Genomic DNA, 23,885 nt, shown 5'->3' with positions numbered 1-23,885 from the left:
AAAAGAGGAGATTCACAAGTACTTCCTGAAGGAATGGTGATTTTTCATGCAGACATTGCTCTTCCGTCGCCAGATTTAAACAAAAAAACAAAAGTTCTGTATTCACTCAAAAATAAACCACAATTGTGTATATTATAAACAATACTCACAATCTGAAATTCAGTCCCACTGTCCACTCATTCAGTGCCCACGCATATTCTCTGCATCTAGCAAATCAACCAGGTTAACCCCGCCCCCTATGCCCCCGATCCAACATTTGCCTACGAACAACGGACACCTCATTCTACACAGCACACATTCAGACTGAATATGCCAAATGAATTCTGCCCTGCAGGAGTACAAGGATGAGTAGTAGATGGAACTGCTACTCTGTGCTCACATTTCTACAAAAGGAGAGTGATCCGAATGAAAGGTGAAACAGGCACAGGTAAAGAGTTATACCTCCTTTGCCTTTTGTGGTCATGTGAGCAGGCAAAGTACAACAGTCCAAAATGAAAATGTCTAATCAAGGGTCTATAAAAATGTACATACTTCAAACACAGAATGTGCAAACCGATAAATGAAACTACACAAAACTCAACCATGTGAAAGAACACTGAATATGCAAGACCTAGAAAGATGCACTCTGGGTAATGAAGCATGGGTGAATGGCAACCAACCACAATGTTTCTAAAAGGATAGGTTCTTGAGCGAGAAAAGGAAGGTTCAACTAACCAGTCTCTAGGGCCCAAAGATATACATGGGGACATTTAGCAGTCAATAGCAACTTCTTGCTGTTCTTGGCGGTTCATTCAAACCAGGCTTTTTGGCGCGTTTCAAATCAGGTTCAGAATCGGCAGATGGAGATGAACCAGACGACGAACAGGCGTCAAGTTGTGTTTGAAGTGAGGCACGCAGTAGTTCAAACTCTACTGCGGCGGCCATCTTCTGGTTCGAGCCTAGGCAACAAGGCACTCAAGTTGGCGAAGTGCAGCATGGGAAATCGTTCAAGGATGCAGCAACAGAGGTCTGAAGAGTTTGAAGAATTACCAAATGCAGCACCACAGGTTCCAGCTTCTTCGGTGGCAGAAAGTCACAACACAGGGCGGGTGGGTGCTCTGGGACAAGATGGGTCTTTGTTCTCCTTCTCTCAAAACACAGGGTGGCTGTCAAACACGTGCAAGGGTCCTTCACCCCCAGTGAGGTCCAGGGTACCAAAATAATTAGCAGAGGGTCAGTTTTTGCTCCAGAAGCAGGTCATCCCAAAAGCGCCCTGGGGATGATTAGGAAAGAGAGTTTGACTCTACCTTGGGTCACCTGCCTTAACTTCACAACTGGAGGACTTTGAAAAAGACTGCTCTCCATGTAGGGTTCAACAAATTATTATTGACGGGTTGAAGGGAGACCCCCATCTTTTATAGGCAAGTACACAAGCGATTAGAAAAAAATCAAGCCCGATTTACGGGGTCCAAACCTGCTCCTTGAGGCAACTGGCCTTTGCCTTCCAACATCATTCCTCGTGTGCTCTGTGCTAAAGTAATTGAACGCGACAGGAAGGAAAGGGGTACAGCGCGAACCAAGATGGTGGAACCAGCCTCCAGCTATGCTAAACTCCCAGTCTGCACCCCGGACCCATAGCATCAAAGGCCCTCTGGCATGCAACAGCCAGGTGTAAAGGTAGTCCTTTTGTGAAGTATCTGCCCTTTGATGCTGATTTCCCAGGACAACCCCTGCCAAGGTGCGGTCTCCCTATAGAGACATGTTGCCTAGCTGTCGGCCCAAAATGCACACTATCTTTCCACGGGTGGCCTGGGCTCACAGTGCTGGCATGCGCATGAAAAATCAGGGGTGGCTTCCTATGGTTATGTGAATTACCATCTATCATACCCTAAACTCAGCCATGTTTTAAGCTTAAAGATGCAACTGCCACCAGAATACCAGAATAGCATTTACTCATAACTATGTCGTTTTGGAACAGGGGTTCAGACTTTGAATGCAGCCTCTGAGCTGAAGTGACTGTCACAAACTGTCAAAGGGCACTTGTGACCTCGGAACCTCAGGAAACTGATTCAGCAGGGCACAGGTCACTATGCTTTTGGCAAGGAACTTATGAGACAGGGATCTAGTTAGCAGATAACCCTCTCTAAGATGCAATTAGCGGCATCATTTTAACAATTCGCACTGGGGAAGTGTCATTAGCCAATTGGTGGCTGGAACAGCACACGAGAAAACATTCTCTGTCCCACTGTTTCCAGCTTCCCGTGGCCCTTCTGCGGGTGGTGCCATTTATTTTACTTTATGTGGGCCGGAAACAGTGTGCCTCTCCCTGTTGCACCAAGCCCCTGCACTCCCTCCCTCCCTCACTCCTCACCTTCTGGACCGGTGCTTTGTGCTCCGGTCCCAACTCTCCTCCAGTCTGACTTAGTCCCTTTTACCTATGGTGTAAGCCATCTTTTTCCCATTTTTTTCTTTCCTGGCGAGATCGTCTGTGCAAACACCGCCAATCGTCCCACGCCCCAACCCACCATGAGGTCAAAAATAAAAGGGGCAATCTCAACCCCAGGGTGCGAATGGCTTTCCCCCCCTGCTGTGGGGGGCCAACAGCCTTTCAATGCCCACAGGCCTTTCTGGGCTTGGGCTGGTCGGCCGCTAAAGGCTGGGTCCGCCCCCAAAGCGGGGTGAAAGCCACATTAATAAAATTCAAAAAAGCTAGGGCTTCTACACCCTTGCCAAATGGCAATACTTAACAAGCATTTGCAAAGCCAGCAGTTTTGGCTTTTGTGTAGGAATGGTAAAGGCCTTTGGTTTTGACATGGGAATGCTGTGCCTGGCAGATGGCCATCTAATACCTATACAGAAGCCAGAACTTTTGGCTTTGTCTTTGCTTGTTTTTAACAGGATTCAGTAAAAGGGCACACAGACTGCTTTTAAATCAAGTGGCTGAAGGTGCACTTTGTAAAGACAAATGTATTATACCAGTAACACATTTTTAGCTGTAATTATGCCATTAACTCGCAGAAGTTTGCTTTGAAACAGGCACGGATAGCAGTTTGAGGTTACCGCTTAAAAAAGCTAGCTTGGAGAGATCCCAGGAAAATGTCTTTTGGGCAGGGAGGGGCAGACAGTGGTAAGAAACAGTCAGATTAGTATGGCCTTGGGAGGTTACCGTAGTAGGCAAATAACCAAACGACCAGAAGCTGTGCGTCTTTCCTCAGATACCATTTCCCCATCTAGCTGTACTCCAATTCAGTGCTTTAGCCCTACCACTAAGCCAACACCATTGCTACACCTAGTAAACAAACATAAAAAGGCTGCTTTATTTCCCTACAACCACATATTGTATGGTACGAGTGTTCTGCTTGGGGCACTACAGCAGCACTACAGACATGATGGAACACTGAATGTGAATCCACAAAGCAGGTACCTGGAGATTCAGCAATGAACACAATTTTGGTTATCTGCAGCTTGTTTAGGAAATGAGTGGCACTCCACATGCAGCAGTTCCCTGGAGTGACAGTGTGAGGAAATAAACTCACAAAAGGTTGAGAGATAAGGGTTTTAAGAAACTATGGAGTGGGCAGGGGGGAGGAGGAATCGCACCTGTTGCAGGAGGAGGGCAGCAGTGTGGAAGGGTTCTACGTGATTTCGCCGACCTATTTTTGGTCGTGGTACTTTTCATCGCCGGATTTTACATCACCAGAAACCCCGTTTTTGTTTTTTTTATTCTGGGGGGGTTCCCCCAACAGACCCCCCCATTACTATTATAATAATACCCCAACCCCAACAAAACACCCCCAAAATAAAAAAATTAAAAAACGGGATTTCTGGCGATGAAAAGTACCACGACCAAAAATAGGTCGGCGAAATGCGTGTATACCGTGTGGAAGTGTCCTTCCTTCTGTCTGACGTGCACATTCTGCAGGATTGGGCAACACAGGGATAATAGAGATTCACCACATACATGCAGTGATCCAGAAGAGAGGCCTTTTTGCAGTGCTCCCTCCCCAAGTATCAATGCACGAGGGAGGTGAAACCCTGTTAAGGACTTGCAGATCCAGTGAAAATCAGTCAGAAATATCCAGAAAACCTGTTGTATTAGTGATCAATCCATTTCCCAGTCATTCCTGGCAAGCAGGAGACTTGGGGGTGGGGGTAGCAGAGTACCCATCCCTGAACTACTGTGCCAGGTGTGCCACCCCCAATCTATTTCCTGGATTACTTGCTCTGTCTGGAACATTAATCTACAGCAAGATGGCTAGAGGTGGGCTCACAGAGGTCCACCCTGGATCAAGGCAGCGCTTTGAGGTGGGTATAGATGGCATGCAGTGTGGTACAAATTCCCAATAAGGTAAGGAACAAGTTACTTACCTGTAACTGTTGTTCTCCAGCATGGGTCTGGCATGGATTCACATGCTCATGAATATTCCCAGTCGTCAGGCCGGGAATCCTCGGTATAGAAAAAAATCAGTATCAGTTTCGTTTCTGATCTGTCTTTCTCAGTAGTAACCAATCACTGGTCTCTGGGTCATACTGCCCCCAGCCAATGACTGTTCTCTCCCTAAGCCCCTCCCCTGGCAACCATCCTCAGATTTGGTAGCATGTAAAGTGGAAGTATGACCAAGTGAAGAGCCGCAGAGGGGTAGGCGGGAGGGTTCGCATGTGAATCCATGCCAGACCCATGCTGGAGAACAACAGTTACAGGTAAGTAACTTGTTCCTTCTCCAGCATGGGGTCTGGCATGGATTCACATGCTCATGAATATAAGAATATATAGCAGTATACACATGCACAACCATGGGAGGTGGCACAAGGCTCAATATCAAGCAATGCAGCAACTCAACATTAAGCAACTCTTACCTCCTCACCAGGCTCACCTTAGGCGAACAGGTTGCGCAGCACTGTCTGGCCGACTCTGGACTCCACCCTGGAATCCCGGTCGACGCAGTAGAATCTCGTCAAGGTGTGCGTCGACCTCCACGTAGCAGCCCTGCAGATGTTGAGCAGGGGCACACCAGACAGGAACGCCGTAGTAGCAGCGATCGCTCTGGTCGAATGGGCTCTCGGACGGCCGGGCAGCGGTCGGTTTGCCAACCGGTGACAGTGCATGATGCAACCGGAGAGCCATCTGGAAATGGAAGCCTTCGCGAGAGCCTTCCCTTGATTCACAGGTCCAAAGTTCACCAACAGCTGTGATGTCTTCCGGAAACTCTTTGTGCGGTCCACGTAGAACTTCAGCGCTCTAGCCACATCTAGCGAGTGCAGAGTCCTCTCAGCCGGCGACGAAGGCGACGGGAAGAAAACTGGCAACACCAAGGGCTCGTTGAGGTGGAAGTCCGACGGCACCTTGGGCATGAAGGAGGGGTGCGTCCTCAGCACCACCCTCGTGTTGTGAAAAGTCAAGTATGGAGGCTTGCAAGACAGGGCCTGGATCTCTCCCACTCGTCGTGCAGAGGTGATGGACACGAGGAATGCTGTCTTCCACGACAGAAACTTCAACGGCACTGAATGCATAGGCTCGAATGGGGCCCCCATGAGCCTAGTTAGTAACATGTTGAGCTCCCACGCCGGGGCAGGGGCCTTCACCGGCAGGAATGATCGGAACAGTCCTTTCATAAATTCCTTCACCAGACGATGAGACCACAAGGACACCCGTCCTGTAGTTCTGGTGTAACGTGAGATGGCAGCCAGATGTACCTTGATGGAGGTGAGAGATAGGCCAGCCTTGGCCAAAGACAGTAGATACGGCAATACTTGAGGGGCCGTAATCCGCAGAGGGTTAATCTTCTGTGCTCGGCACCAGACAGAGAACCTCTTCCATTTGTGTCCGTAGCATTTAAGAGTTGAGGATGCCCTGGCCTTTGCAAAAACCTCTCTGCAGTCGGCCGGGATGTCATATCCGCCAAACTCTAGTGCTGCAGGAGCCAGGCCTACAAGTTCAGCGACTCTGGTTCGTGATGAAGAATGGCGCCTCCTTCTCTGGAGAGAAGATCCGCGTCCGCCGGTAGCTTGACTGGTGTGGACGCTGACAAGTCCAGAAGGTCCGGGAACCAGATCTGCCTCGGCCACGCCGGTGCGACGAGGATCATCCTGCACTGGGACCACTTGAGCTGGTTGATGAGCCGGAGTAGCAACGGCAACGGCGGGAATGCATAAAGGAACAGGACGTCCAGGGGAACGAGAACGCATCGCCCATGCTCCTCGGTTGGGGGAACCTGCCGGCGAACCTCCGGCACTTGGAGTTCGCCGCCGTCGTGAAGAGATCGATCTGGGGTTCGCCCCATCGTCGGAAGAGTCGGTCCACTTGATCCTGGCGCAGTTCCCACTCGTGGCACGAGCGCAGCTCCCTGCTGAGTGAGTCGGCGATGGTGTTTTTTATCCCTGCCAGATGAAAGGGTACCAGAAACACCCCTTGTGCGATGGCCCAATGCCACAGATCCTGGGCTTCCTTGGATAGGGCAGGGGATCTGGTTCCGCCCTGCTTCCGAATGTAAAACATCGTGGTGGTGTTGTCGGTGAAGATCCTCACCACCTTGCCCTTGAGGGACGGAAGGAAGGACCCGAGGGCCCAGAACACTGCGCGGAGCTCCAAGATGTTGATGTGGAGAGTCTTCTCTGAGCACCAAAGGCCTCTCGCGTGGAGGCCCCCGGTGTGCGCTCCCCAACCTTCCAGGGAGGCATCTGTCTTCACTGTCACCTGGTGGGCCGGGGCTAGGAAGCCTGTTCCCGCTGTCAGATGAGCGCGGACACCCCACCATCGTATCGCCTGACGGAACGTTTCGTCGAGCGAGATCCTGTCCTCGAAGCTGCCCGTCGTCTGGATCCAGTGGGCGTCGAGGAATTCTTGCAAGGGCCGCATCCGAAGTCTGCAATGGAGCACCAGATAAATGCAGGAGGACATCATTCCGAGGAGGGACTTGATAGACCTCACTTTGGCCACGTCCATGGCCAGTAAACGTTGCACCTTTCCTAGGATGGTCCTTATCCTTTCCTCCGACGGTGAGGCCCGCCACGCCACTGTGTCGAGCTGTGCTCCCAGAAACAGGGCCCCTTGCGACGGGACCAGGTGGGATTTTGGAAAGTTGATGGAGAACCCCAGGTCTGTGAGCAGCTGGACGGACTTCGCAGTGTGTGCCACGGCAAGCTCCCTTGTCCTTGCCCGTATGAGCCAGTCGTCCAGGTAGGGGTAGACGTGGATCCCCTGCAGGCGCAGCCGCACCGCCACCGGTGCTAGGCACTTGGTGAACACCCTGGGCGCCGATTTTAGCCCGAACGGGAAGGCCTTGAACTGGTAGTGCCGCCCTTTGACCATGAACCTGAGGAACTTTCGGTGCCTCCTTAGAATAGGGATGTGGAAGTAAGCATCCTCCAAATCCAACGACGACAGGAAATCGCCCTCCTCCAGCTGTCCCAGCACGTGCTGGAGGGTGACCATCGGGAACTTCTGTGCCTTGATGTATTTGTTTAGTCGTCGCAGGTCCAGGATGGGACGCCATCCTCCTGTCTTCTTCCTCACGAGGAAGTATCTTGAGTAAACTCCAGAGCCCCGAAGCCTCTTCGGGACGAGCTTGATGGCAACTTTCCTGAGCATCGCCCGTACTTCCAACAGCAGTTGAGGTATGTGATTTTCCTTCCTGTCCATGGGAGGAATGCGGGGGGCACCTCTTCTGGAACTCGAGGGCGTGCCCCAGGGCCAGGGCGTACAGCACCCAACAGTCGGTGGAGATGGACTCCCACACGCTGACGAACTTCGTCAGCCGGCCTCCCACCGGGGTGCTTTGGCGGGGACCCGACGGATGGTTCAATCCTGCTTGGAGGTCGCTTTGCCTCCTTGACCACCTTGGCGACGACGGCGGGATCCGCCTGACTTGCCGCGTCCCCTGTAGGCCTCTTGCGATGAAGACCTTGACGGTAAGTAGAGGAGCTGCTGCCGGCTCCCTTGGAGGCACCCTGTCTGCCTCCGGAGCTCCGAAAGGGCGGCCGTCGTCGTTGGAGCACACCCAGTGCACGGGCCGTCTCCGTGTCCGTCTTGATCGCCTGAAGAGATTCATCAACCGCCTTGCCAAAAAGGTTGTTCCCATCGAAGGGCATGTCCAAAATCTTGGTCTGAACGTCCTGGCGGAAATCCGTCGCCCTGAGCCATCCTCGTCGTCTCAGGCAAACGCCGTTGCCCAACTGACAGAAACCGGTGTCGGCGATGTCCGTAGCCACCGTAATGGCGTGGTCAGAGGCAATCTCACCTTACTGCAAGATTGCCAGGGCCTCAGCCCTCTTGGCATCCGGAAGGAAGTCCAACAGAGGGGCGATCTTAAACCACAACTCCCTGTCGTAGCGGGCTACGATGGCCAGGGCGTTGGCCGCCTTGATGGTCGTCGCTGCAGATGAGATGACCCGTCGCATCCAGTTTCCTACCCTCGCCGTCCGGAGGGGAGGTTGAAGTCGAGGCCGATGCGCCCTCCCCCCCCCCCCCCGCTTTCTTCTTGGCCGCCGCCGAGACGACCGAGTCCGGGGTAGGTTGCGCTCTAAGGCACAACGGGGCAGCGACGGGGACCCGGTACTTCTTCTCGTACCGGTCCCTCTTCGCAGGAGCCGTGTTAGGGCTCTTGAGGAGGGCAAGCCCCTCATCCCAGATGTCATCAAGAAGCGGTACGGCGAGGACCGTCTTCCTTTTAGCCTTGCGCTGGTAAAGGAACCCCCTCCTTTTCCTCGGGGCAGAGCTGGAAGAGCTCGGATGCCCTGGAGATCATTGCATGGAAGGATCCAATCTCGTCGGGCAGGGACGCCCAGGCAGGGGGCGACGGGGGACACGTCCTGTCGTCGCCTCCGTCGTCATCCGTACCCGTCGTAGTCGTGTCCATGCCTGTATCATCCCCGTGGGTAGTGGACCGGGGGGAAGGCAGAGACGGCCGCAGAGGCGGGAGAGGAGGCCTAGGATGCGGCGTCCCCGAAGGTCCTGGCTCCGGATACTCCGTCGGGTCTGGCTCAGGCTCCTCCGTCGGGGGAAGGGGCAACCTAGTCCTCATCTCCGAGCATAAGTACTGGATGGCTGACAAAAAGGCCGCCGAGGTGTCCTGCGGCGCCAGAAACGACGTGCACGAGGGCTCTTGAGGAGCCTCGTCTGCGTGACCGTCGCCCTCGTCGGGATCCCTCCCACGACTTGGATGAGCTCCTCTTCAGAGGTCGTGTCCGTATCCACGACGGCCACCACCCCCTCCCCCCTTTTTCCAACGAGGACTTCGTGGGGGTCTTCTCGATGGGCCTGAGAGATGACTCCCTCCGCGGTGGCAGGGAGACTTTGGTACCTGAGGGCGCCTCCACTGGTGTAGCCCCCACAGGCTGAGCCAGGGCCGCAGCGACATCCTCAATCGAGGTCCTAGCAGGGTGAATCACGGCCAACGTCACCTTCTGTACGCCTGGGGCCTTCACCTTCGGGGGAGCGTCCGAGCCTCGCTCCCCCTCTGCCGGAGTCTTCGAGATCGACCGGGGCCTCTCCAGAAGCTTCGCCGGGTTCTCGGACTTCCTCTTACCCAAGCCAGAGCGTTGGCTCGTGGTCGATGGTGCCGGGGAGGGTGCGCCCTGCCTGGCAGCCAAGGAGCCCGACCGTTCGGCGCTCCCGGTGCCCGCGGACTCGCGGTGCTTAGCCTTTTGTTGGGCCCCCGTCGCCTGAGCACCCTCACAGGACTTAGAAGACCGCTCGGACTTCTTTTTCTTCTTCTCGCCTGGCGGGCTCTTACCTTCCAGCCAGTTGGCGAGACGGAGGTGGCGATCCTTCATTGTCCGCTCCGACATGTTTCCACAAAACGCGCAGTCTTTTTCCTTGTGCGTCTTGTCCTCATGGACAGTAGAGGCATAACGAATGCTCGTCCTCGTTCTGAAGCTGGCATCCAGGGCAGGTCCTGAATAGCTTCCCGGGCGTCGAGCTCCCTTTCTCCTGGGCCATGTCCGGGGTAGGCCTCGGAACTTCTGGAATCCTCCAAAAGCGTAACTCGACGAAATCTTCACCCTTGAGGGGCGTAGAAAACTCCAAAAAGGATCCCCGTTGATCGGAAGTAGAAACGGTGGAGCTTGAGGCTCTTTTTACCGAAAAAATGAGAAAATCTCCTGAAAAAAGTGCAAAAACGCAGCAAAAGCTCGAGAGCTAAGCACGAGGACTCCCAACACTTGAATGTGCGGTAAAAATCTGAGGATGGTTGCCAGTGGAGGGGCTTAGGGAGAGAGCAGTCATTGGCTGGGGGCAGTATGACCCAGAGACCAGTGATTGGTTACTACTGAGAAAGACAGATTAGAAAAAAATCAGTATCAGTTTTGTTTCTGTACTGAGGATTCCCGGCCTGACGACGGGGAATATTCATGAGCATGTGAATCCATGCCAGACCCCATGCTGGAGAAAGATGGTTATCATTTGGGATACTTTAAAACACTGAAGATGTTTGGAGCAGAGGTGATGCTGGCCCATACCAAAAACAGCAATAGCGAACATGAAGTCCCAAATGGAATCTGTATCAAAGTCACGCTACATAAAAAGGCAAAGACATCCAATGCATTGGCAGATACTTAGGGAAGTGAAGATTCCCAATAACAGAGGGCACTGGCCAGATTTGATAGTGTAGCCTTTTATAGGGCACGCAATTTTCTCACTAAATACTCTCCCTACAGATCTTTACGGTCCTCCGGCACCAACTCTGTGTCAAGAGATTCACTAACAGCGAGCTGGTAGCCAATCTCTGTTCATATGAGGGAGCCAGCTGAGAAAAGACCACCCCACTTCCTAATCATCTTGAGCCGGATAGCCTCAAATTCTGGAAGCTCCCCAAGACCTTTGTTTTTACCTCCTCCTTCCCTTTCTCCCTCCTCTGCTAAACCACACAGTTGCTGAGATTGGTGACCAGGGCCCTTATGTATCCTCCTGGGTCCAAGCCTCACGCCCAATCGCCTTCAGCCTCCACCCACTCCCAGCACTTGCTGTGGCACCCACTGACCTATGCCACCATAGGCCTGCACTGGTTTATTGGCAGCGGACCACCCTCACCAAGCCACTAGTAGCTGCTAACTCCCTAGCACTTACCTCTTTGTTAGACCTAGTACTTCATCCCCAACTTCCTCATCCATTTCGTCTGAACGTGCACGTTCCAAAGGCTCACAAAGCCTAGCAGGTCCACCTCCATCTTTCCTTGTTATATTTGCTTCTTCCCCATGTTCCCTCCCTTTTGCCCTGTGGGCGCTTTGAAACACAAAATACTTGATGTATAAGCACCCTACAAATGCACAATAAATAAACAGGGTGGGATAAAAGGTGCTATGTGCTCCCAATTTGGACAGTTAAGTGATTCGAGGCACAGGGAGTTAAAGCAACTTGCTAAGGATCACAGAATGCATTCAAGTGTGAAAAGCAAGATGAGAATTGCTGTTCCTGTGTCCACAAAACAATTTAACTACACCAGATCTTGGATGTACTTTCTGCCAGATAGCGGTCGGGCCAGGCAGTGGTGGAACTAGGAGGTAGGGTTCCGCTGTACCCTGCTACTCCCTGGTGCCCACTGCTCCCCAGCCACCTGCTGGTGCTCCATTATCCACCCCCTCTGGCACCAAAAGCTGCCTCCACTACTGGGGCCAGGACTCAGATAATACTTGCCATACGGCAGTTTGGCACTGCACAACCAACCCACCCTCACCAGTGAAAACAAAACATGTAAAAATTAAAAAGACAGATTGGGGTGCGTTTGGCTCTAAATTACCACGTTAGGCAACACCTACTATAGCTAAAACTGCAGCTCTGGCTAATCAGACAGGAAATGGGTCTAGGCATTAGTGATATGCCCGTAAACACTCCTTTAGCATGTGCATGGACATGTACACCTTTCGTGTGTGCCCAAGTTGCAAATTATTGCCAACAATGTATTTTTTATTGACAGTTTTGGTTTGAAATGTGTGCCTGTTTAAGTACTTTAATGATTTTTATAATGTTTTATTGGCGTTAACTTTATTGTGGCCCTTTTGCCCTTCATTCACGAGTTAACGTGTATTGGGTATGTTGAAGCTTCTCTTGGCACGATGGATAAAACCTGATGGCTTTACCAATGCTTGCTTGGAACGCATCGATTTATGCTCAATAAATCTAGACACAAGTTAATGCTTGGAGCAATCTTTAGCCGTTCAGTAGGATTAAGGATCTTCTGCCGTCGGTACAGTTCTGCAGTAGTGGTATATGGAACAAGTTACTTACCTGTAACTGTTGTTCTCCAGCATGGGTCTGGCATGGATTCACATGCTCATGAATATTCCCCGTCAGGCTGGGAATCCTCGGTAAAGAAAAAAACCAGTATCAGTTTCGTTTCTGATCTGTCTTTCGTAGTAATAACCAATCACTGGTCTCTGCGTCATACTGACCACAGCCAATGACTGCCCTCTACCTAAGCACCGCCTCTGGCAGCCATCTTCAGATTTGGAAGCACGTGAAGTGGCAGTATGACCAAGTGAAGAGCCGCAGAGGGGTAGGCGGGAGGGTTCGCATGTGAATCCATGCCAGACCCATGCTGGAGAACAACAGTTACAGGTAAGTAACTTGTTCCTTCTCCAGCATGGGGTCTGGCATGGATTCACATGCTCATGAATAAAGAATACATAGCAGTACACACATGCACAACCACGGGAGGTGGCAAAGGCTCAACATTAAGCATCACATCAACTCAACATTAAGCATCTTACCTCCTCACCAGGCTCACCTCAGGCGAACAGGTTGCGCAGCACTGCTTGGCCGACCCTGGACTCCTCCCTGGAATCCCGGTCGACGCAGTAGAATTTCGTGAAGGTGTGCGTCGACCTCCACGTAGCAGCCCTGCATATGTCCAGCAGGGGCACACCAGATAGGAACGCCGTGGTAGCTGCGATCGCTCTGGTGGAATGGGCTCTCGGACGGCCAGGCAGCGGTCGGTTTGCCAACCGGTGACAGTACATGATACAGCCGGAGAGCCATCTGGAGATGGAAGCCTTCGAGAGAGCCTTCCCCTGATTGACAGGTCCAAAGTTCACAAAGAGTTGTGACGTCTTCCGAAACCCCTTCGTGCGGTCCACGTAGAACTTCAGCGCTCTAGCTACATCCAGCGAGTGCAAAGTCCTCTCAGCCGGCGACGAAGGCGACGGGAAGAACACAGGTAACACCAAGGGTTAGTTGAGATGGAAGTCCGACGGTACCTTGGGCATGAAGGAGGGGTGCGTCCTGAGCACTACCCTCGTGTCGTGGAAAGTCAAGTACGGGGCCTTGCAGGAAAGGGCCTGGATCTCTCCCACTCGTCGTGCGGAGGTGATGGCCACAAGAAAAGCTGTTTTCCACGATAGAAACTTCAACGGGGCCGAGTGCAGAGGCTCGAACGGAGGTCCCATGAGCTTGGTCAGCACCACGTTGAGCTCCCACGCCGGGGCCGGAGCCTTCACCGGCGGGAACGATCTGAACAGTCCCTTCATGAACTCTTTCACCAGACGATGAGACCACAAGGACGTCCGCCCCGTGGTTCTGGTGTATCGGGAGATCGCAGCAAGATGAATCTTGATGGACGCGTGTGCCAAACCAGCTTTGGCCAGCGTCAGCAGGTACGGCAGTACTTGGGGAGCCGTAATCCGTAGAGGGTTAATCTTCTGTGCGTGGCACCAGACAGAGAACCTCTTCCATTTGTGTCCGTAGCATTTAAGAGTCGAGGACGCCCTGGCCTTTGCAAGAACCTCTCTGCAATCGGCCGGTATGTCGTATCCTCCAAACTCTAGTGCTGCAGGAGCCAGGCCTGCAAGTTCAGCGACTTCGGGTCGTGGTGGAGGATGGCGCCTCCTTCCCTGGAGAGTAGATCCGCGTCCGCCGGCAGCTTGATCGGCGGGGACGCTGACAAGTCCAGAAGGTCCGGGAACCATATCTGCCTCGGCCACGCAGGTGCGACGAGGATCATCCTGCACCGTGACCTCTTGAGCTGGTTGACGAGCCGGATTAGCAGAGGCAAGGGAGGGAACGCGTAGAGGAACAGGCCCTCCCAGGGGAACGAGAAAGCATCGCCCATGCTCCTCGTCTGGGGAAACCTGCTGGCGAACCTCCGGCACTTGGTGTTCGTCGCCGTCGCGAACAGGTCGATCTGGGGTGTGCCCCACCGTCGGAAGAGGCGATCCACCAGATCCTGCCGTAGTTCCCACTCGTGGCACGAGCGCAGCTCCCTGCTGAGTGAGTCGGCGATGGTGTTTTTTATCCCTGCCAGATGAAACGGCACCAGAAAAATCCCTTGGGCGACGGCCCAATGCCACAGGTCCTGCGCCTCCTTGGACAGCGCTGGGGACCTGGTTCCGCCCTGTTTCCTGATGTAAAACATGGTGGTGGTGTTGTCGGTGAAGATCCTCACCACCTTGCCCTTGAGGGACGGAAGGAAGGACCTGAGGGCCCAAAACACTGCACGGAGCTCCAGGACGTTGATATGCAGGGACTTCTCCGTCGGGAGCCAGAGTCCCCTCGCGTGCAGATTTTCGGTGTGCGCTCCCCACCCTACCAGGGAGGCATCCGTGGTCACAGTCTCCTGGTGGGCTGGGGTCTGGAAGTCCATGCCCGCCGTCAGATGCGCGCGGGTGCCCCACCACCGTATCGCTCGTCGGAAACTCTCGTCGAGCTTGATCCTTTCCTCGAAGCTGCCCGTCGTCTGGATCCAGCGCGCATCCAGGAATTCTTGCAACGGGCGCATCCGGAGCCTGCACATGGGAATGAGGTAGATGCAGGAAGACATCATCCCGAGGAGGGACTTGATGGATCTCACTTTGGCCGCGTCGGCCACCAACATCCGTTGCACCTTGCCCAAGATGGTCCTGGTCCTCTCCTCCGACGGGGAGGCCAGAAGGGACACTGTGTCGAGCCTCGCTCCCAGAAACAGTGCGACTTGCGCGGGCACCAGGTGGGATTTGGCGTAGTTCACGGAGAATCCCAGGTCCGTGAGGAGTTGGAGGGTCCTTGCCGTGTGGACCACGGCGAGCTCCTTCGTCTTGGCGCGGATGAGCCAGTCGTCCAGGTAGGGGTAGACGTGAATCCCCTCGCGGCGCAGCTGCGCCGCCACCGGTGCGAGGCACTTGGTGAATACCCTGGGTGCCGACCGTAGTCCGAAGGGAAGGGCTTTGAACTGGTAATGACGCCCTTGGACCACGAACCTGAGGAATTTTCGGTGCCCCTTTAGGATGGGAATGTGGAAGTAGGCATCCTCCAAATCCAACGACGATAGGAAGTCTCCTTCCTCCAGTTGACCCAGGACGTGCTGGAGGGTGACCATCCGGAACTTCTGCGCCTTGATGAACTTGTTCAGCCGTCGCAGGTCCAGGATGGGGCGCCATCCTCCCGTCTTCTTCTTCACGAGGAAGTATCGCGAGTAGACTCCGGAGCCCCGAAGCCTCTTTGGGACGAGTTCGATGGTGCCCTTTCTGAGCATCGCCTTTACCTCCAGGAGAAGTTGAGGGACGTGAAGTTCTTTCCTGGCCACGGGGGGGACGCGCGGGCACCTTCTTTGAAACTCGAGCGCGTGGCCCCGGGCCAGGGCGTCCAGCACCCAACGGTCAGTGGAGATGGACTCCCACACGCTGACGAAGCCCGCCAGCCGGCCTCCCACCGGGGTGCTTCGGTGGGGGCCCGACCCCACGGCCGGTTCAATCCTGCTTGGACGCGGCCTTGCCGCCTTGACCTCCTTGGCGACGACGGCGGGGTCCGCTAGACTTGCCTCGTCCTCTGTAGGCCTCTTGCGACGACGAGCGGGCCGCTTGACGGTAGGAAGCGAAACCGCCGCCGGAACCTTTGGAGGCGCCCTTGCCTCCGCCGCTCCGAAAGGGCGTCCGTCGTTGCTGCAGGACTCCAAGGGCCCGGGCCGTCTCAGTATCCGCCTTGATGGCCTGAAGGGAATCGTCCACTGTCTTCCCAAACAGGTTGTTCCCGTCGAAGGGCATGTCCAGGACTCTGGTCTGGACGTCCTGCCGAAAGTCCGTAGCTTTGAGCCATCCACGACGTCGAAGGCAAACGCCGTTGCCCAGCTGGCGGAACCCAGTGTCGGCGATGTCCGTCGCCACGGTGATGGCGTGGTCAGAAGCCACTTCACCTTCCTGGAGGATCTCAAGGGCCTCCGCCCTCTTGTCGTCTGGCAGAAAATCCAGCAGGGGAGCTATCTTGTACCAGAGCTCCCTGTCGTAGCGGGCCACGATAGCCAAGGCGTTGGCCGCTTTAATCGTCGTCGCTGCCGACGAGATGACTCTACGTCCCATAGCATCCAATTTCTTTCCCTCGCCGTCCGGCGGGGAAGTCGATGTGGAGGCCGCACCCCCCCCCGCTTTCTTCCTGGCTGCCGCGGAGACGACGGAGTCCGGGGTAGGCTGCGCCCGGAGGCATAGGGGGGCCGTGTCCGGGACCCGGTACTTTTTCTCGTACCGGTCTCTTCTAGCTGGCGTAGTGGAAGGGTTCTTGAGGAGGGAAAGGCCCTCATCCCAAATGTCGTCCAACAGAGGCACTGCGAGGACCGTCTTCCTCTTGGCCTCGCGCCGCTGATAAAGGAAGCCTTCCTTTTTCTTCTCCTCAGGGCAGAGTTGGAAAAGCTCGGAAGCCCTGGAGATCATGGAGTGGAAAGATCCGATCTCGTCGGGCGGAGAAGCCCTGGTGGGGGGCGACGACGGAAAATCCTCGTCGTATGCCTCGTCGTCCGTACCCGTCGCTGCCGTGTCAGTCCCCGTATCATCCCCTCGGGTGGACGGGGAGGAGGGCTGGACGGGGCGCGACGGTTGAAAAGGAGGTGGAGGATGGATCCTTCTTTTCTTGGTAGGGGGAACACCAGAAGGTCCCGGTTCTGGATCCCCCGACGGGAGAGGTTCCTCCGTCGGTAACGGTAGCCTCGTCCTTATCTCGGTGCATAAGGACTGTATGGCCAACAAAATGGCCGCCGAGTTGTCTCGCGGCGCTGGCAGAGGGGAATCCGACGGGCGAGCAGGGGCCCCGTCGGTATCCTCGACGATGTCGTCGTCGTCACCCGCGTCGGGGTCCATTCCGACGGGCTGGCCTTGTTCCACGCCTAGGCCGTGGCTTAAGACCTCGATCAGCTCCTCTTCTGAGGTTGAGGCCGAATCTACGACGACGCCCTGCCCCCCCTTCTTCCCCACGGAGGGTTTCACGGGGGTCCTATCGATGGGCACAAAAGAAGACTCCCTCCGAGGAGGCAGGGAGATTCTGGGCCCTGAGGTCGCCACCACTGGCGCAGCCTCCACAGGCTGAGCCAGGGCCGCCGCGACCGTTTCGATAGAGGGCTTGGTCGGATGGATCAAGGCCTTCACCACCTTAGGTGCGCTCACCGCCTTATCCTTGAGGGAGGGGGCACTGCCACGCTCCTCCTCTGCCTTAGAGCTCGACAGGGGCCTCTCCAGGAGCTTCGCCGGGTGCTCGGCCTTCCTCTTACCCGACCCAGAGCGTTGGCTCGTGGTTGATGGTGCCGGGGAGGGTGCGCCCTGCCTGGCGCCCGTAGAGCCCGACCGTTCGGCGCTCCCGGTGCCAGCGGACTCGCGGTGCTTGGCCTTATGTTGGGCCCCCGTCGCCGGGGCGCCCTCAAAGGTCTTAGAAGACCGCTCGGATTTCTTCTTCTTCTCGCCAGACGGGCTCTTACCCTCCAGCCAGTTGGCGAGACGTTGATGACGGTCCTTCATGGTCCGTTCCGACATGTTGCCGCAAAACGCACAGTCCTTCTCCACGTGCGTTTTGTCCTCATGAAGGCAGTAAAGGCAGAAAGAGTGTTCGTCTTCCTTAAAGACGTTCTGCAGCTGGCATCCAGGGCAGACCCTGAACAGCTTTCCGGGCGTCGAGCTTCCCTTCTCCTGGGCCATCTCCGAGACCGGGCCTGAGAAGCTTCTGGAGTCCTCCGAAGTGTAGCTCGACGAAATCTTCACCCTTGAGGGGCACAGACGAATCCGACACGGGTCCCCGTTGATCGGATGTAGGATCGGTGGAGCTTGAGGCTCTTTTGACCGAAAGAATTGAAGTTTTTTGTGAAAAAGCGCGAAAAATAGCACTAACGCTCGAGAGCAATAGCACGAGGATCCCAACACATGAACGTGCGGTAAAAATCTGAAGATGGCTGCCAGAGGCAGTGCTTAGGTAGAGGGCAGTCATTGGCTGTGGTCAGTATGACGCAGAGACCAGTGATTGGTTATTACTACGAAAGACAGATCAGAAACGAAACTGATACTGGTTTTTTCTTTACCGAGGATTCCCAGCCTGACGACGGGGAATATTCATGAGCATGTGAATCCATGCCAGACCCCATGCTGGAGAACTTGTAGATTCAGAAGCTTCTTACATGGCGAAGAAGGAATTCCTGTGCAACCAGAAGGCGCATGCTTTTGGCGGGTGTCACACCTCCTTAACAAACTTTCAAACATAAACCTGCACTACAGTCTGCATGTAGCCTGCATGAAGGATTATTTCCCCTAGTAGGGCTCGTCATTTCCCAACTCCCCTTGCACGGCTGACCCTAAAAACATACACATTTTTATTGTTTTAATAGTAAAATTAATGTAAAGATCAATCCCGCGTTCGGGGGCAGGGAGGTTGAACAAAGGGGCGGCAGTTAGGCACGAGTGAATTAGTTATCAACGAGGCCTCGGGGCCCTTACCGACCCTATACACCCCGGAATAAGGGGTGATGGCGATTCACAATCCTCGGCTCCTTCTGGACGGAAGACAGTGAAAAAAAATACATGTTTGAGACTGCAGATGGTCTCTGCCGGTATTGTGGGTGCGCAAAATAAAAACACCAAGACAGCCACCACCATAGTAAAGAGAAAAGGTAGTAGGTCCATTTTCCATTTCTATCGTGGGGTAGCGCAGAGGGCGACCGAGGGCGTAAGCCGAAGGAGCAAGCCACAGTCCGGCAGATAAATCTGCTAATGAGGGTTGGTACAGGATGTCATACGGTGGTGGACGGAGTGAGGAAGAGAGCTGGGACTGAAATAAAACAGTTTTGCCACCCATGGAAGGGGCACAAGAGTCTGGGAGAATGCAGGTCATCACTGGCAGATTCCGCCCACGTTCCTAGCTACCTTGTTGGCTGGGAATGCTTCCCCCAGTGGGAATTTGAGAATTGTTGCAGAATACAGCTTCCATTTTGAGCTGCTAAATGTCAAATACTAGGATGTATTACTTAAACCGAATAAAAAGTGCCCTGTAACCAAATTAAAAAAATACAAGTTTCAGAAATCCGATGATGGGTTATAGCTTCTCCCGATTTTGCAAGTTATGGTAAAACATTAAGAACTTCTTAACTGTTTAAATAAAAAAAATTCTGAGGAAGCCTCACACATGTTCTGGCACATGACTGCTACACAAGACCCAATTGAAGCATACCAGAACGGATAGATTATGTACAATGGAATGCCAACGCTCTAGCCTCAGTGTGTGAACCCCCCCCCCCCCCCCATCAGGGTGGTATGCGAGACGAACCAATTACCGTCAAGTATCAGAAATATGTCCGGGAGCCAAGTTACAAAGTTTGTTTTCGTTTATGGTCCATGGAATCAAGAGTGCCCATACATGGTCACACACAAAAAAATAAATGCAAGCTCTGGAAGGGATACTGAAAAATAACTAAACCACAGTCCTTAACAGCTGAGAGGCCAACTGCACCAGATAATCTGACTTCACAAGGATTCTCAAGGGAATCATGGAAAATAAATGAGTGCATGCAAAGGAATGTTCAACTTCTCAGCAAACCTCGTCTAAATATTTGTTTTCACATGCACTCTTAAAAGGTCATATCAGTTCAGTTTCTTATTTTAGAAATCATTTCCAATGGGATTTGTTAAATACATATACGATTAGGTCGAGCATGGGAAGGCAATTAACACATTAGTAGCTATGCACCAACCTTATAAAGCAGAACAGTCTCTACAAGGTAGTACGCGAGACAAAAATGGATAAGCATACAAGTGCCAAGGACGAGTAGGTTCGTCCCATTTGCCTAGTTTCATAGAGCTCGGCATTCAAGGGGTTAAAATGAGTTTAATTTATAAGTAAACAGTCAATTACTCAGTTTTAAATTTGTAAACCTAAATTTGGAAGCCTTAACGGCTGGGATGCATACCGATTTCAGTGGCGTAACAATGCGAGGGCCCCAACTGCCGACCATGCTGAGGGGCCTCACTTCCAAAGATCCGCAACAAATCACAGGCTGCGCCTCACTCCGGGCTGGCCTTGACCAACAAGCATAATCAGGATGCTGCACGGGCATGCCGCGCATGGCACTAAATGAAAGATGCGTACGTTTTAGTCAAACCTTACAACTTTCACCTGGAGTAGAAACAAGGGTGCTGTTCCTGGTGCCAGAGTCCTGACACCCAAATGTACCAGCCAACTCTGCGCCTGGCTAGTAATATTACACACAGTGGTTATACCATAACATGTTCATGCTGGATCTGCCAGTATATGCCAGTATCCTCATGTTGACTTTACCCTTAATGCCAGTAAAAATCTCCTGCCACTGGTAGAAAACATGTCACTCCTGCTGCACACATGCTTGCCCAATTCTCGCACCACCACACAAAAATACTCTTCATGTTGAGCTAGCCTTCAAAGCCAGTAAAGCATGCAATTAGAGTAAGGAACCATTTCCTAGTTTAACTGCACAAGTGCCCCAACCTCCCTTTGTAAGAACAGACATATTGGCCTTGAACCTGGGCGAGCAAAAAAAAGCCATGCCATTAAAAAAAAAAACCTCCATGTATTAACATTCTTCAAGTAGGCTTTGCCGAAAAATGCCAGTAAAACATGTAAGAAAACATGTAAGAAAACATCCATGCTTTCATTTGCCCTTGCCCGAGCCCCAGCCTAGCATGCTGACATTCATACCCATTGACCCACCAGCCACTCACCCAGTGGCAGCCGATTAACATTTTTAATTGGGCGGGAGTAAATGTTTCACGCAAATATGCCAGAGGAAGCAAACGTAGTGAGGGAACCCGAAACAAAATGGACTCAAGCTCATCCCACCACCGTTCGAGAAAAAGATAATTGGTTAAAATGGTGCATTATACAGCATATATTCTGTGAATAATTGGGTCAAAGTCTGACGGCTTGCAATTGGTTTTATAAGGTAACTCCAATCGAAAACTCCAATAGATCCAATTCACCAATAAGGCACATGCGCATTTCCCAATGCATTTACATGATGCCTTTACCCACAAAATATACCAGTATAACATTTTCAGGCTGCCTGTGCCCATACAGGTTTATGATGGCTGCTCCAACATATGCCAGTATTCCCATAAAAGAAAATACTCGTTTTGCTTTACGCATAATGCCAAAAATAGTAATGATACTATAAGGAAAAATGTCCAGGATGGCGCTGCCAATATATGGCAGTATCATCATAAAAAATGCCACAATAAGCAAAAACAACCAAACTGGCTGCACTAAGATGCCAGTCTTGCCACATAAAAGCACATGTCGAACTTGCTTTATCATGGATGGATGTCCATTAAAAATGCTGTGTTAGCGCCACCCCACCACCGCAAAAATCAGCTCCTCCACGCTGGCCCAGAACATATGCGCACACCCCCTTCATACAATATTCACTTACATACACCTGCACCCATACTCAATACACTCATTCATTCACACGCATTACACGATACACCCTTGCATCCATGCATACTTAAAAACATGCGCAAGCATGCACAAACTTACACAAAATATTTGCTTTTCATACCTGCTGTTTCCCAAAACAGTCTTCCCCAAGGGACTCCTCTCCAAGCAGGCCTCCGGTTCCCATCTGCTCCGCACACCACCAACCGGAACCAAAAAGCAGGGAGAGCTTCCTATTCCTGACATGCACAGCGGAGCCAGAGCGCCTCCATCCCACACAGCAACCATAACATTTATGAAACTTTACAGGTGCCCTCCTGAACATGGTGTGCGAGGCCCCCGCAAGGCCAGAGATCCATTTGCAAGTCTGAAAACTTACTTGCAGGGGTAAGAAACTAGAATTACCAAAGAAAATGGCTAAAAGTAAACCTGAAACCCCAAGATCTTTTATGCGAAAAGAAAAATACATAGGCGTACCTGAAAGGGGTACCTCATGTACGGAATGCACATAATTAGCCCTTATTCCCCAGCATCGACTGGACTCCCGTGCTTCTTGGAACACATCTGCCCAGATTCTTCCTCACACTATCCTTCTAATGCCCAACCCAAACCAAAGCCACAATATCTTGTTTCTCAACCTATTTTACTTTAATCTACCCCTAGAAAATATTCTACCTGTCATAACGGGCATCCTCAACACCTCCAGATTGATCAAAGCACACAAACTATAGCTGGATTCCACTCCCTGGTCCACCTACCCAATCTTCCTACTGATGCTCCCATTAACTCTGTAGATCTCACCTTCCACTCCTCCATTCCCAACTTCTCTACTCTGTTGAACAGTCACCCGGTGACCACTACACTTCAACTCCGGACCTACCTCCACTCTTAATCCGCTCTCCCTTCCCAACAACAAATTTAAACCCAACTCCATGGTCCTATATCACAGCCTAGTTAAGGGTATCATACAAAAATGTCACTGCGACTTTGGATGCGCACAAAATAAGGGTGACATTTACTGCGCCCAAGCAGAGCGGGGGCGTCCCCCGCTCTTCCTGGGCGCAGTAATGGGGTTCAGGGGTTGCGGGGGTATCCCCCGCTCACCACTTCAGAAAGCGGGGGACACAAGCACACTGCGGCGTCAGCCACTAACCCACGTTAGTGGAAAGAGCTAACACCGCAGGGATCACAGAGTGCTGCCGCACACGCAGAAGTGTGCCACCCTAAAGGTAACTGGGGTCGGGGGTTGGGAGGGATAATGCAGGCCAGGGGAAGCAGCACAGTGATCCATACGATCACTGCGCCGCGCCGTAATTGCCGTCGGCATTTTTCAGCGTCGCAGTTGCAAGCGGTGCAGTGATCACATAGATCCTAAGCCCTCTCTTTAAGCAATCTCAACCATTAGTCCATTATATCGAAAGATCACTACCCTGGGACCTATCTGCAAATGGCCAGGTGTAGGAGTGCAGGGCTGCAGGTTGCGTTTCCCTTGTAAGGCTTACTCCCTCCTTCCCCTGGCAAACCAACCCCCCTCAAAGATGTCCAACCACTTTACACTTCACTAACAAACCTCCCACAGACAACCACCACAGGCCTAGCAGTTGGCACATCAACACTAAGCCATGACTAGGCCCTCTTTAGCCTTGTTGCACTCTCCCACACCAGCAGCTAACCAAGCCCAAAACAAAGCGCTGAAGTCTACCATGTTTTGGTTTCTTCCCTATGGATAACAGACTCCAAGTTTCTTCCACCGAACCTATAGAAAGCAGATAAGCAGGGTACTTCAGCACCTGCACCCATCAACCGCACAGGTTTTGCATCAGACTTTCCGACTGTCACAATAATTAAACCCATCCGCCTCTTTTCTTACAAAGCCACGCGCAGCGAGGCCACCAACAGTGGCAGACAAGCACTATAAAAGCATTACTTTCCAGCACGTTCTTCTACCGCCCCCCCCACCTCCGTCTTCACCCAGGATCTCCAACCATCCAGCAGCTGATGACTAACTTGCATCTCCACTTACACAGCTGGTGTAAAGCTTGCACCCCTATTATCCTCATTACCTACAAGGATACTTTTTGCCCTCAAAACTACTTTGGACTCCACTACTAGCGATGTTCTTTCTAACCTCACTCCATTTTCACCCAGACAAGCTGTCCAGGCCACGATTTACCCCCAAAAAACTCTTCATTTGCTACTCACTCGCTAATGAATTGGTCGTCTTCAAAATAATACGTGCCCACCCGTCATCCTTTTGTCTCTCCTACCCCTCCTGCTGCTCTAAAACTCCTTTCAC

The 23,885-nt window shown here is 52.7% G+C and overlaps 1 protein-coding gene across 2 annotated transcripts in view; it reads right to left on the bottom strand.

Moving 5' to 3' along the window:
- Positions 1–23,885, bottom strand: part of SEPTIN7 (septin 7) — a 704,343-nt gene that overhangs the window by 460,529 nt on the left and 219,929 nt on the right. The gene's annotated exons all lie outside the window — the stretch shown is intronic.

This window comes from Ambystoma mexicanum, chromosome 5p (assembly GCF_040938575.1).
Source record: "Ambystoma mexicanum isolate Mex_15411 chromosome 5p, UKY_AmexF1_1, whole genome shotgun sequence".
NCBI lineage: Eukaryota > Metazoa > Chordata > Amphibia > Caudata > Ambystomatidae > Ambystoma > Ambystoma mexicanum.
Note: the sequence above shows the minus strand (reverse complement) of the source record. Positions and strands in the feature narration are given on the sequence as shown.